The sequence below is a fragment of the Crotalus tigris genome, unplaced genomic scaffold (genome assembly GCF_016545835.1).
Source record: "Crotalus tigris isolate CLP2741 ecotype Arizona unplaced genomic scaffold, ASM1654583v1 scf7180000023617.9722795, whole genome shotgun sequence".
NCBI lineage: Eukaryota > Metazoa > Chordata > Lepidosauria > Squamata > Viperidae > Crotalus > Crotalus tigris.
This window is the reverse complement of record NW_024100081.1, coordinates 5,204,562-5,218,862: the sequence shown is the minus strand read 5'-3', so window position 1 is coordinate 5,218,862 and position 14,301 is coordinate 5,204,562.

Here is a 14,301-nt window from a genome sequence, read left to right as displayed (position 1 = left end):
AAAAGCCGATAAAATCAGGCCTGACTCAACCTTGCTGAACAACAAAAATTCTGGTCCCATCTGTGGTCAGGTAAGTTAAAGACTATCTGTAATCCTTCTCCCTTGATCCTGCCTTGCTCACAGAATTCATAGGACATTTAGTAGAAGCTCCGTCAACCCAACTCTCTACAGCCAGTTGGGTCTCAAACAAACTTAACAAATAATAATCATAATGACCTGATAGGTGGACAAAAATATCAAATCCAGTCTGAACATCTGGCTGACAAATCATAATAAAAGAAATTTGCCAAGCGGAAGACCAAAGACTTCTTGGTCTTGTGATATATCCAGACAAGTTCCTAATTTACTTTGCGTTGATAGACATAGGCGACAAGGATTTTGCTAATCTATTCTCGTCATAAATTTGACTACTGTCCTCAGCAGCAGACGAGATCAACTGTGCTTGATATCTATACCCCCTTTTTTTTCTGAGGCTGATTTTTCTCTGTGCAGAATATATTGAGTTATTGAGCCTTTGCTTATGTGTTTGCTTTGGCTTTGGCCAAAAGAAAGAGCAAGCCACCTAAGATTATGTGGCTCATCCTAGAAAGACTTCTTCGTTCTCATGAATTATTTGCATGAGTTTTACATAAGTGGTTTCGTTTATTTAATTCAATTGTACCCATCCAAAGAATGGCAAAGAATAAAAGCATTGGGCAGAATCCATGCCAAACTGCAGGGCAAGAAACTGTCTCTGCAGAGATTATAGCTGCGGGTGGAAAGATTAAATGCCTTCTCTTTTGGGCTTTTGGCTGGAATGTCTGGGGCTATTAAATAAATGAACCCCACAATATGATTGGCAAAGACATCTCCAATGCTAAACTTATTGTGTTGGCAACCCAGAGGTTACACAAATGACCACAGTTCTTCTCTTTGAGAGAAGAACCGAGAAGATCGCTCCCATCCTTGCATGGAAAGTTGTTCAATGTCAGTAAGGTAAGAATGTGGGAATTGAGAGGTAGGAAATGGATCATTTTAAAAAGCCATAGGAAGAGATGAAAATATTGCAGCTTACTCCTCTTTATCCTGACAATGCAAACCATAACAGGGCTGTAGATAATCCATCTACCATCTGTGCCTATTAGGACTGTTCATTAATCTGATCTGTAACTAGCCCTTAAATCTTTCTAAATCTAAATGGGATATTTTCTGAATACAGGTAATTATGAAGAGGATGTAAGTGTGTCCAACCCAGTGGCTTAACTGGACTGAAGCTATATGGAACAGTGTAGCACTGGCATATGTGTGTGTATGTGTGCTTACATGTATACATGTGCATATGTACATATATGTACAAACACGCATATATCTAAAGGAGGGGAATTTTCTTAGAAAGTAGAAGCTGTTTCCAGCTACATGGCACACTCTACCAAGGTTGTCTCCCATGTAATGAATCTGGCAGAAATTATTAAGAGATGTGTGAGAATACAAATGGAGAAAGTCCTTACACATATGCCAATTGCCAGCCCTGCAGGGGACCTGATCATTTATTTATTTACTTTTAATTCCAGCAGGCATTTAGGACATTGATTTCTTCTGCTTTAATAGATGAGAATCATTTTATTGGGCTTTTAATGCTGCTCTTTTTATTTTTATCGGTAGTATACTTTTATGGTTGGCATTGTTGAACATATGCATTGGAATAAATAGAAGACATAAATAATCCGAAATAAATATTAAGTACAGGTCAAATGAAAAGAATTCCAACTTGAAGCGGAATATGGCACTGTCTGAATTTCAAACCACATTTTATGTGCTTTATTCATTGTATTCATCAATCATGAGCCGACTGCTAGAGGATGACTGCTTTCTGAGACACTCTCCAAAACAATCATGTTTACAGCCATGGAGATGCATCAGTGGTCAATGGAAGAATGGTCTCTTTGCTAGGTAGAAAGCAGCTCTCCTTCCTGCTACTGGACAAATTAAAACAAGATCCATAATGCCTACATAATCTATTTTTTTCTCCCCCTCCTCCTTCTCCCTCCCTATCCCTTCCCCTCTTTCTCCTCCACCTCCTTCTTCTTCTCTTCCTTTTCTTCCTCCTCTCTCCCCTTTCCCCTCCTTCTCCTTCTCCTCCTTTTCCTCCTCCCTGCCCCTTCCCCTCCACCTCCTCCTCCTTCTCCTCCTCCTCTTCCTCCTCTCTGCCCCTTCCCCTCCACCTCCACCTCCACCTCCTTCTCTCCAGCAAGAGAGAGCTATCACTGGATCATTCTTTCCAGTTTATAGTCAAAGATATTTCTGAGATTTTCCAGCCTCTTGGGTTATATATTTTCCTTTGTGAAGGCCACAGTGTGTAGAGAAATGAGCAGAATAAATTATCAGCAATTTCATTTAACCCATACAGAAGAACCTTGAGAATTCTTTAAGTTGTCAGCAAATTCAGGCCTCATAAAGCTAATCATCTGGGTTATTTAATTCAGTCCAGTAATTCCAGGTTTAGTGTATATAATGTTAAATATTCACTATAAAGGGAACTATTAATGCATGAGTCAAATGTTTTCTTTTTATTATCTTGTATAGTGTATTTGAATGGATTGCAAAAACATATAAGGGCTGGATCACATGAAATATAGAGAGTCTATAATCAGATATCCCAATTATTTTGAAAAAAAATATGCATAGGGAAGAGTATTTAATCTGATTAAAGATGCAGCAGTTATGGAAACTGTTGCGTCCTTGGCGGGAAACAGACACGAGAAGCAGCTGGAGTCCTCAGGTTCTTTTATTCAGCGTTCAGCTTACAGGAAGATGGCTTCAGCTCAGCCCAAACGCCTCGCAGCCCCTTATATAGGCAACTCCCGGGTAAATGGGTTACTTTTCCCGCGCCAGCACCCGCGCATGCGCACGGCGCTGGCGACAGCCTGTCTGGTCCCGGGCAGCTTTGCACCTGCCCGGGACTGCCTGCAAACGCCCGAGCCGTTTGCAAAGGCTCGGGACATAACACCCCTTTCCCCCGGGCTAAAACTACTACCAACATACAACATTTATTTTATATAACATTTTGCTCCCCAGTGCTCCCACTGTTTACTGGCCTTTGCCTTGCCAGCAATGTTATGTAGTCTTCTAGGTACTTGGGAGATTTCTTTGCTCTCTGTGACCTTCTTAGCTGTGGGTTACTGGCATAAGTCCCCTGACTGGAGGGAGGCGTGAGCCTATTCTCTCTATTGTGCCCTGGTGTCTTCCAAGGACTGTGCCCCGATGCCTGGCCTGCTTGCTTGCCCACCGGGCTCGTCAGGCCAGGGCTTCTGTTGCTTTGTGACCTGGTTGACCTGCCTAGCTGTAGACCCTCAGGCCCCTTGAAGTGATAGCCGCTGCTGGGCGTCTCTGTAGGACCTCCTAGGTCAGTCCAAGACCTGTCAGGAGGCTGTCCATTCCCTGAACCCCATTCTGTGTTTGGGCTCATGTGGGTTTCTGTACTCTCCCAAAACTCAGGTGTCCCCTGATTTGTGCTAGGGTTGTTGTAGTCGGGACTTGGTTCCTCGACTAGCTCTGTGTATGTTTGACCCTCTGTAGGATTTGGGGTAAGGTCAGGCCAACTTTGGGGATTGTGTGCCAGCTCTCTTGCGGGGAATGATTTGTTGGGATGCCCCCGGGTATCCTCCGTGACTGGAGTGCTGTGTGATGTGTGTGGAAAGTGAGTATGCCCCCGGGGTGACTCCCTGGCTGGAGTAGGCGTGGATGCCTGTTGTGTGGGTAAGCTCCATGACTTCCTTTTCGGAGCAATTGCAGAATCTTGGGACGGGCCGTTTGTGGCTCCCTCAGTGGAGATGGGCAGTAAGCTCTTGCCCTTCCCTTTGCTCCAAAGGGTCCCCCTCCCCCCCTGGAAAAGACCCAGGAGTTTCAGCAGAAAAGTCCCGCCTAGAGCGGAGTTGGTCGATGTGCCGACGCAGGACACGACCGTTGTCCAGGGCAACCTCGTAGGAGAGAGGACCTGTGATCCTGGACACAGAAGCGGGGACCCATGTATGACCAGGCCCGTAATTGCGAGCCCAAACCGGGGCACCCACAAGTAGTTGTCTAGGTGCCCTAGGATGTGAGGTAGATGAAGGCAGTCTGTCCGGATGCAACCGGTCAAGTCTCGTAGTAAGTTGGCGCCCCCAACGAAGTTCAGCTGGACTTCTCCCTGTAGAAGTGGACGGTGTGGTGCGATAAGAAAGGAGAAAGTCAGCCAACCTGTGATGCCAGTCCCCGTAGGTGAGTCTCTTCAAGGCGTCCTTTGCGATGCGCACCATGCGTTCAGCCATACCGTTGGTGGAAGGGTGAAAGGGCGCAGATGTGGCATGACGAATCAGGTTTGCCTGTAAGAAAGCTTGGAATTCGGAGGAGGTGAATTGAGGGCCGTTGTCAGACACAATGACATCTGGCAGCCCGTGTGCAGCAAAAATCCCCCTCAGTACCTGAATAGTCTTTGCAGTGGTGGTGGTCGAGACAGGCACAACCTCAAGCCATTTTGAATGGCTGTCAACAAGGACCAAGAAGAACTGGCCCTGAAAGGGCCCAGCGTAGTCAATGTGCACCCTAGACCATGGGGACTGTGTTTCCTCCCATTTATGCACAGGAGCTTGGGGCATCTCTGGGCGAGATCGTTGGCACATGTGGCATGCGTGTACCTTAGCCTCAATATCTTTATCTAAAGCAGGCCACCACAAGTGGCTGCGTGCAAGAGCCTTCATACGAACAATGCCAGGATGACCCTCGTGGAGGGATTCTAAGACCCTAGTCCTCATTGAGGTGGGAATGACAACTCTGTTTCCCCAAAGCAGACAACCCTGAGAAAGGGACAATTCGTTCCTTTTGGACCAGAAACTCTGAAACTCAGGACTAGGGCAGTGCTCAGGCCACCCGGACAGGACCCAGGAGCGGACACGTGAAAGTGTGTGATCTGTACCTGTTTCAGCGGTAACATCCCTGGCACTAAGAGGAAGCTCGGGCAAGGCTTGGATTGATAGAATGTTGACAGCTGGCGCGGGGTCAGCTTCTACTACTGGCAGAGGCAACCTACTGAGGCCATCAGCATGGCCCATTTCTTTCCCAGGCTTGTGGAGTAATGAAAAATCATATGCAGACAAGAAAATAGACCACCTAAGCATTCTAGGGGAAATGATGTGGGGAGTCTGCTTACGTGTGGTAAACAGTCCCAGCAGAGGCTTATGGTCAGTGAAGACCGTGAAATGCCTGCCATATAGAAAATCGTGGAATTTTTTAATTCCAGCAACAACAGCCAGAGCCTCCCTGTCTATCTGAGCGTAGTTGCGCTCGGCAGAAGACAATGTTCTGGAGTAGTATGCAATAGGAACCTGAGTTCCATCAGACCTGAGGTGACTCAGGACAGCTCCAACCCCGTAGGGGGATGCATCACAAGCGATGCACACAGGAAGAGACTCGTTGAAATGTGCAAGAACACTGTTAGAAGTGAGCAAGGCCTTGACTTCTTTAAAGCAAGCCTCATGTGCTTGTGACCACAGCCACACAGCTTGTTTGTCTAGTAGCCTGTGAAGAGGCTCAGCTACACTAGCTTTATGTGGAAGAAAAGAATTGTAGAAATTCAGGAGGCCTAGGAAGGCCTGAAGTTCGGCCTTAGACTTTGGCCTGGGTGCTTCTAAAATAGCAGTTAGTTTGGATTCAGCAGGATGAATCCCAGCAGCATCAATTTTGAATCCCAGAAATTCAGTAGAAGGCACCCCAATCTTGCATTTGTCTTTTCTGAGCTTAAGGCCTGATTTCCTGAATCTTAACAGGACAGCCCTAAGCCTTTCAGCTAGAATGTGTGTGGAGTCTCCTGCAATCAAGACATCGTCAAAGTAGGGGCAGACCCCTGGTATACCTCGTAGTGTGTTTTCCATTACGCTTTGGAAAATCCCAGGAGCGACATTCACTCCAAACTGTAGCCTTTTTACCTTAAAGGCTCCCCTGTGGGTCACAATGGTCTGAGCTATAGCAGCATCATCATCAACAGGCAGCTGTTGATATGCTTGAGCTAGGTCAAGCTTTGCAAAAACACGCCCCCCCTTGAGAGAGGCCAGGATGTGACTGACCACAGGAACAGGATAGGCATGTTGCTGCAATGCCTTATTGAGTGTGCATTTGTAATCAGCACAAATGCGAATGTCCCCATTTGCCTTTAGAGGCGTGACAATGGGGGTCTCCCATGGGCTGGAATCAACAGGTTCTAGGATTCCCTGTTGGATTAGTTTGTCTAGTTCAGTGTCAATCTTACTTTTTAAAGCAAAAGGGACCCTTCTTGCTTTAATCCTAATGGGAGTGACAGTGGGGTCTAGCTTTAAGGACACAGGTGGTCCTTTGAATGTGCCCAGCTGGGGGCTGAAAACATCTGCAAATTCTTGCAGACTTCCTGTAGGTCGAGTGTTTGTAAGCTGTTGAGTCCTGTGACGTGTATCCCCAGGGCCTCAAACCAATCGAGTCCTATGAGACTCGTTCTTTCACCCCCTACTACTAACAAGTCTAGTGGACCTTCAAAACTCTTGTATTGCACGTTAAGGGTGGCCTCCCCCTTAACACACACTCTTGAGTTCTGAAAATCAGTTAATACAATATCAGAAGGCCTTAACTTGGCCTTAGTCCCACTACTGGAACAAATCTTCCTAAATGTATGCAATGAAATGATGGAAAGGGCAGACCCTGTGTCTAGTTCCATAGATAATGGAACCCCTTGTAGCTTCACGTTGAGTGACAGCTTTTTCTTCATGGGCTTGTGTGTGCCTGTCCTACAGATGTTTCTACGCGAAGCGCAAAAACCTACCCTATTCTGGCTGGGGACTCTGGTACCCTTCAGGCGTTCTTCTTGAGGTTGTGCCTTTCGTCGGCCCAGACACACAGCTGCAATGTGCCCTTGTTTGCCGCATGCCCGGCAGGTAGCGGAGCGGAACTTGCAGTCGGTTCTCCTGTGGCGACCTCCACAGCCGATGCACTTGAGCGGAGCTGAAGAGCTTTCCTTCTGATTTTCTCCCTTCGCGGGGTGTAGACGGTCGACTTCTTCGTCCGGATCCTCCTCGGAGTTTCGTCGGACGTCTTCTTGGTGCACGGACGCACCCTCTGCACTGCTTCTGATCGGCCGCATGTTCTTGACGGCGCCGCCTGCTGCTTCTTCCGCGGTGGCTTCCCTTAAAGCGTCTTGGAAGGATAATTCTTCCTTAGCGAAAAGTCTCTGTTGTAGCTCTCGATGCCTCAACCCGCACACGAATCGGTCCCTCAGTCGTTCCTCGAGGTCCTTGAACTCGCAGGGCTTGGCGGCCTTCCGTAACGCGGCGATGTATTCCTTGACTGACTCACCGGACCGTTGATCCCTCTGCTCGAAGGTGTGGCGCCATGAGATAACGGACACCTTGGGGTGAAAGTGGTCCTTCAGCAGCTTCTTCAGGTCTGCGTAGCTTACAGACTCTACTGGAACAGGTGCTGCAAGGTTTTCTGCGATTTCGAAGGCGTCTTGGCCGCAAGCGCAAAGCAGGGTGGCAGCCTTCAAGCTATCTTCCCTCACTTGGTTTGCCTTGAAGTAGTTCTCCATTCTGGATACGTAGGACTCCCACCGCTCTGGATGTGAGACGTCGAATTCCGCAAGCCTTCCGATTTTCGCCATCTTCGGATCTTCAGGAGACGGGTCTATCAGCCAGCCTACCCCCGAATGCGCACCGGATTGGCGGGCAGCTGCGAGTCGACGCCGTTCCTCTTCCGCCGCTCAGGACTCCTTGGTAAGCTTACACTTCTTCCTTTCCAGGTAGTGCAAGGCATCCCACCTTCGTCGCCAGTGTTGCGTCCTTGGCGGGAAAACAGACACGAGAAGCAGCTGGAGTCCTCAGGTTCTTTTATTCAGCGTTCAGCTTACAGGAAGATGGCTTCAGCTCAGCCCAAACGCCTCGCAGCCCCTTATATAGGCAACTCCCGGGTAAATGGGTTACTTTTCCCGCGCCAGCACCCGCGCATGCGCACGGCGCTGGCGACAGCCTGTCTGGTCCCGGGCAGCTTTGCACCTGCCCGGGACTGCCTGCAAACGCCCGAGCCGTTTGCAAAGGCTCGGGACATAACAGAAACAGTGATTAACCATTCCCTTAATCTTCTTCCCAATTATAAATTCCCTCCCCCAAAGCATCTTAGATAAAAACAAAAATAATGTACAGATTTCAGAGAATATGCACCTGCACACATATGCACACACACTTTGTTTTACAAAAAAAATACATTTCTAATGGCCGGGCTATATTTTGGGTAATCTTTTTTTTAATTATGCCATATTCCTTTAGAACTGAAGCTGTGTTTTGTTAACCTTTTCTTCTGCTCAGCTTTACAACCCACAAAGGTGGGGAGGGCGTGTAATTCCATAAAATATCTGCATTTAAAAAAAGAGAGAAGGGGTTTTCTTTGGGAAAAGGTTGGTGTGTAATTTTTTTCCATCTATTTTTTTTAAGGCCATAAAGAAAAAAAAACCACCTATTTGTTCTGCATTGCAACAATGCCAGCTGCATTCAATCAACTAAAAAGCTGCAAGCCATAAACCTTCCTCCACAGCCATAGAAGGAGGGGGGGGAGGCAGGGCCATAAAAATTCATCAGGATAATGTAGAGATGAAACGCATTTGAATCACCATCCCTGCAATCAACCAATCACTCATCTGTGGCATTTACAGCACATCTCATTCCCCTGTTCCTTAAGGACAATTGATTTTCCTGATTCCATTAGCATAACGGCAAGGAAAAAGACTGCAGTGTAATATTTCTGGAAAGTTCCAACAAGTAGGCTGTGTGTTGGAGTGTGACCACAATAATAAGCTACCTAGTAGCTTGCTACTCCGTGTGCCTTTCTTTCTGCAGTCACAGTATCACAAGCTACAGAAACTATTTAAGGTCCAAGAACAGGGGGAAAAAATGTTACCTACCCCAAGAAGGACCAGATGAAAACAATTTAGACTAATGTTTTATAATTCTCTTTCCTGTGCTTAGCATTTTCACTTCCCCATTCCTTTCCAGAGGGGCAGGGCTGCACTAAGGATAGAAAAAGTCTCATCTTCAAGAATGCTCATTCCACAACAATATACAGAAATCATTTGATGGATCCCACTTCCCCAGGAACATCTGTAATCCTGCAGAGAATTACCAGCCCTAAGCAGATTCATTCTTCAAGTTTTCTCTTGAAAATGCAATGAAATAATATGCGTTAGAACTTCTTTGTTCAAGAGGCTTATCTGCAGTGAACTGAACCATGGTTTACTCCATTAAACCAATTTCCTGGGTTTGCACAACGTGCTGAATCATAAATTAGCTGCATTATCTGGGTTTGTGACTCAGAGTGTTATGTAAACTCAGTCCTGTTATTCTCAGTCTTTCAACTTCATGAAACTTTACTGGTATTTGCATACTACCTAATTTAAAAAATTCTCATAAATGGCTTTTTAAAAATGTTTTTTTAGCATAATTTAGAGAAAGCCCTTCCTCAAGCTGGGTAATGTGAAATTTCTTTTAGACTTCTGACATCCTGTCTGGTATAAATGTGTGAGTCCCTTTATGGTTACAAGCTCAATGGGTTGTACATGTTCAAATCAATTTTAAACTGATTTCGGAGTTGATCCAAGTGCTGCCTGCAGATTGCCTTGGTTGTTAAAATCAGGAGAAAAAACCCATACACTTAAATTATTGCATTGTTCATGAATGTTGTAGAAAATGCCAGCCAGTATTATTTGTTCTAGAATTACATGAGTGCACTCTTTCTATTGGCCAGATATATCCTCCCATTTGGTGGTAGGGTTTTTTTCTTCTTCTTTTAGATTGGATTACATTGTGCAATTTGTATTGACTCTGCTCCCTCTTTGTGCTGGCAGAACTTTGTCTTTTATTATCCTTCTGGTTCCTTATGAAATGCCTTATTTATAACTTTTTAATTCAAAATTAAATCTTCACTAATCTCCCGCATTCCACTGTTGTTGCCCAAAGGATGCAATACTACAAAACCTCTATATATATTCTTGTTACTAGAGGTCAGTGGGGCCTTTGACTAGGGCAAAGAGCTAAGGTCATTTTACTGGAAAGGATTTATAAGTGTTTCTGAGGTTTTGAAAGAAATGGCTCAAGGCTTTTTTATTATGTCAAGGCTATTCTAGGCATTGCAGTTTAGCTTCCGTGTGCTTTCTGCTTCAAAAATGATAAAAATCCTATATGTGCATCCACTCTAAAAGATACCAACAGAAGAGAATATTTGTAGCTCAGAACTGAATTGTGTGATCCTTGATCTCCCTGAACTTGGTGGTTTTCTTGCAGATGTTTCATTACCAAACAAGGTAATATAATCAGTGTTTAATTATCAAACTAGAAAAATCATCAGTGCTCATAACATTGATGATGTTACCTACTTTGGTAATGAAATGTCTGCAAGATGTCTAGCAAGCTGAGAGAGCACAAAGGACCCTACCACTCTAGCATGTACTAAATGCTCTCAAGGGCTACCGAGCATCCTCCATTCCCATAACCCAAAAGACATATTGCTAGGTTTTTCTCTGTCCATTCAGCTCTTGCATGGTTGATCTATTATCTATTTCTTTAACCACTTCATTTGTTGACAAAGAGTTTAAGTAACTTCAGTGCTGTTTTACTGGACTCAAATTTAACTATGAGGACTACCACTGAATGTGCGGTGGTAAATGCTGAAAGAGGGATGCGGAATTCTTGGGAAGATTAATAGAAAATCCAGAATCAATCTTTGTGTAATCAATAAAAAAAATCTATTCCTTTTATTATTATATTATTTTATTAATATTTTTATTATTGATTTCTGGGTTCTGAAGTCTTTGCAGTTTTTGTTCAAATTATTTCAGGTAAGCATAGCCAAGATGGAGTCGCAGATGTCTCACCTGGCATCTCATATTGCCCAACTATCTCTCCCTCTCTGTCTCCCTCTCACAGGGACGCATTCTGAGAAATTACAGTAGTGATGAGGAACAAAATGCTAGCAAGATCTCTTGTCCTCTTTTTCTCCCTTTCTCTCTCTCTCTCACACACATACACAGCCATTTTTAAAAATTACAGTACAAAATGCTAACAAGTTCTCTTGTTCTCTCTGTCTCACACACAAACACACACACGCAGATGCATATTCTTAGAAATTATAGTAGTTGATGAGAAACAAAATGGTAGCAAGTTCTCTTGTTCTGTTTTTCTCCCTTTCTCACTCCCTCTTTCTCTATCTCTGTCTCTCTCACACACAGGCATTCTCAGAAATTACAGTAGTGTTCAGGAACAAAATGCTAACAAGTTCTCTTGTTCTCTCTCTGTCTCACACACAAACACACACACATGCACATACATATTCTTAGAAATTATAGTAGTGATGAGGAACAAAATGGTAGCAATTTCTCTTGTTCTCCTTCTGTCTCTCTCTCTCTCACACACACACACACACACACACATACACACACATACACATACATACACACACACACATTCTTAGAAATTACAGTAATGATGAGGAACAAAATGGTAGCAAGTTCTCTTGTTCTCTCTTTCTCTCATTCACACACATTCTTAGAAAGTATAGAAGTGATGAGGAATAAAACACTAACAAGTTCTCTTGTTTTCTCTCTCTCTCTCTCTCTCTCTCTCTCCCTCCCTCCCTCTCTCTCACATACACACACACACATACGTATAGGCATTCTTAAAAATTACAATAGTGATGTGGAAGAAAATAATAACAGTTCACTCTCCTTTCTGAACATTTTCTCAAACTCTTGCTTTATAATTTGATTTTTAACTTTTTTATCTTTCACTCTTTTATCTTTTAGCTCCCTCCCTTCTTTTTAAAGCAAAATCATTTTCATATTTATGGTTGGGTTTTTATGTTCTAATTGTGTGAAGGGCTCTAGATAATTATTTGCAAGCTGTGGGCGCTGCCTACAATGTCTAAGAAAGAGGCCGGAATAGTCCACTATATCCTTCAGGACCAGAGTGATGGCAGGAATCCGCTTCACCAATTTGCCTTCCTTTAAAAGCATGTTTTCCAACTGCCATACCCATTCTGGAATAAAATGTGTGAGAGTTCTCAAAATGTACAGTACATCTAGTATTAATTCTAAAATAAAACTAAGCAATCAAAAAAAATTTTTTTTTATAGCAGGTTTCCTTGCAGATTATCAGAAGATTAAAGTGGCAGCTGCTGCTGCTGTATTTCTATTACCTTCATTTGAAGCTATCATCTTCCTCTGTTCATCAGCCTTTCTTCTGTACGTTTCCTTGCTTTTTGAGTTTTAATCATGCAGGGAAACAAAGAATCCTTGTTTTTTTTTTTTTGTACGGTACATTTATAAAGACCTCTTGGTCGTCTTAGGGGAAAGTGTCTGCAAAAGCCACTCAAGCATTATGGTCAGATTGATGGGAAATCATTTGCAAATTAAACATCTGCCTCTGCAGAGAAGAATGGAGGACAAACATACAAGGTTTTTGTTCTGGCTTATGTTGAAGTATCCAAACATAGACTCAGATGCTCAATGCAGCTGCTCAGATCTTGGTCTCACATTTCAGTTTTAGATTCTTTGGGTTTTCCCATAAGTGATGTTAGTCGCTGTTTGTATTACATATTAATTCAGCCAGGCTTTTGTAATGCAGGAATAAGAGTGTTATGTAATATTTTCACTGCATTGCATTGGCAAATGTATGTCCTTGACTGCATATTGAAAACCAGTAACTGCTCAGAGATATCTAGGAAACGTAGATGATCGCTAGGGTACTGCTTCAGACTTCTTGATACCTAAAAGTCTCTAGAGACTTGGATCCATCTCCAGGAGAGAAGGGAAATCAGAAGCTGATAGGGCAATCTGCAGGTATGACGAACAAAATATCAATATACCATACATTTTTTTAAGATAAGATAAGATAACCTTTATTGTCATTTTTTTACTGTGGGCATAACGGCACACATCAAAAATGAAATTTAGTTGCCCGCTCTCAAAGTGAAACACATACATGACACACACCTAAACATACTATGAACAACATATGTACAGACCCACATCCCTATATATATGTAGCAAATAAATATTAAATACTGTCCATCTTGAATATATAACACAAGGAGGAAGCTTGAGAGTTCACAAGGTATGGAATGAAATTATGGCTGAATCTGGATGTTCTGCTACAGATACCACGAAACCTCCTCCCAGAAGGTAACAAGGAAAACAGGTTGTGAAGAGGATGTGTAGTGTCCCAGATAATCTTGTGGACCCTACTCAAACAACGCTTCTGTGCTATGTCCTGGGAGGGAGGGAGGGAACTGTCAATGATTTTTTCGGCCATTCTCAGCACTCTCTGCACCGCCTTCCTATCTGAAGCAGTGATGCCTCCAAACCAGACCTTGATGCTATATGACAGGATGCTCTCAATTGTCCCCCTGTAGAAAGTGGTCAGGACAGGGGAAGGAAAATGTGCTTTTCTCATGCGACACAGAAAATGCAGGCACTGCTGTGCCTGCTTCACCAGTTTCTCGCTGTTGAGTAACCAAGCTAGCCTATTTGTTAGCTGCACACCCAGGAATTTGATGCTGGTAACCATCTCCATAGGTGAACCATTAATGCACAGAGAAGTATGGCTGTGCCTGCCTTTTCTGAAATCAACAATGATCTCTTTGGTTTTCCGGTATTTAAAACTAGGCTGTTTTCCTTACACCAGTTCACCAGCCCCTCAAAAGTACCATTTGCTTCACTTTTCATCAGTAATAACCCATGGCAAGGAAAAAGACTTTGTACATAATGTCAGGAGGACTTTCTACTAAGAATGGGGAAACTGTAGACCTCCAGATATCTGAGTTACCTCTTCAGTAGCTCCAGGCACTCTGCCCAATGGTAAGGGTTTCCTTCCCATTTGTTGGAAATGATGCTATTCCATTATTAGCCTTCTGGGGGAAATGTGTGCTTTTCAAACTAATTCTAGAAATTATTCTAAAATTGGCCTAGCAATAGTGTTATGAAACATATGACTTGTTTCAAACTGTTATGAGTTGCTTACAAAAAAGAGTATGTATTATGAGAAACTCTATACTCAGATAATTTTGTTACAATTGTTACATTATTTATCTTTTTTTCCTTCTTTCTTCTTTCCTTTCAGTTTTATTAAATACTGTAAAGGCAAAAGAAATGATAAAAATTGCCTCTTATTTGGTGCATTAATGTTAGATGTGCCATGTTGGTGTTACATAATAGTTCTTTTCAGACGTTCCATTTTCTACAAACACTCTTCACTTAAGTAGATATGAATAATTCTGATCATGTCA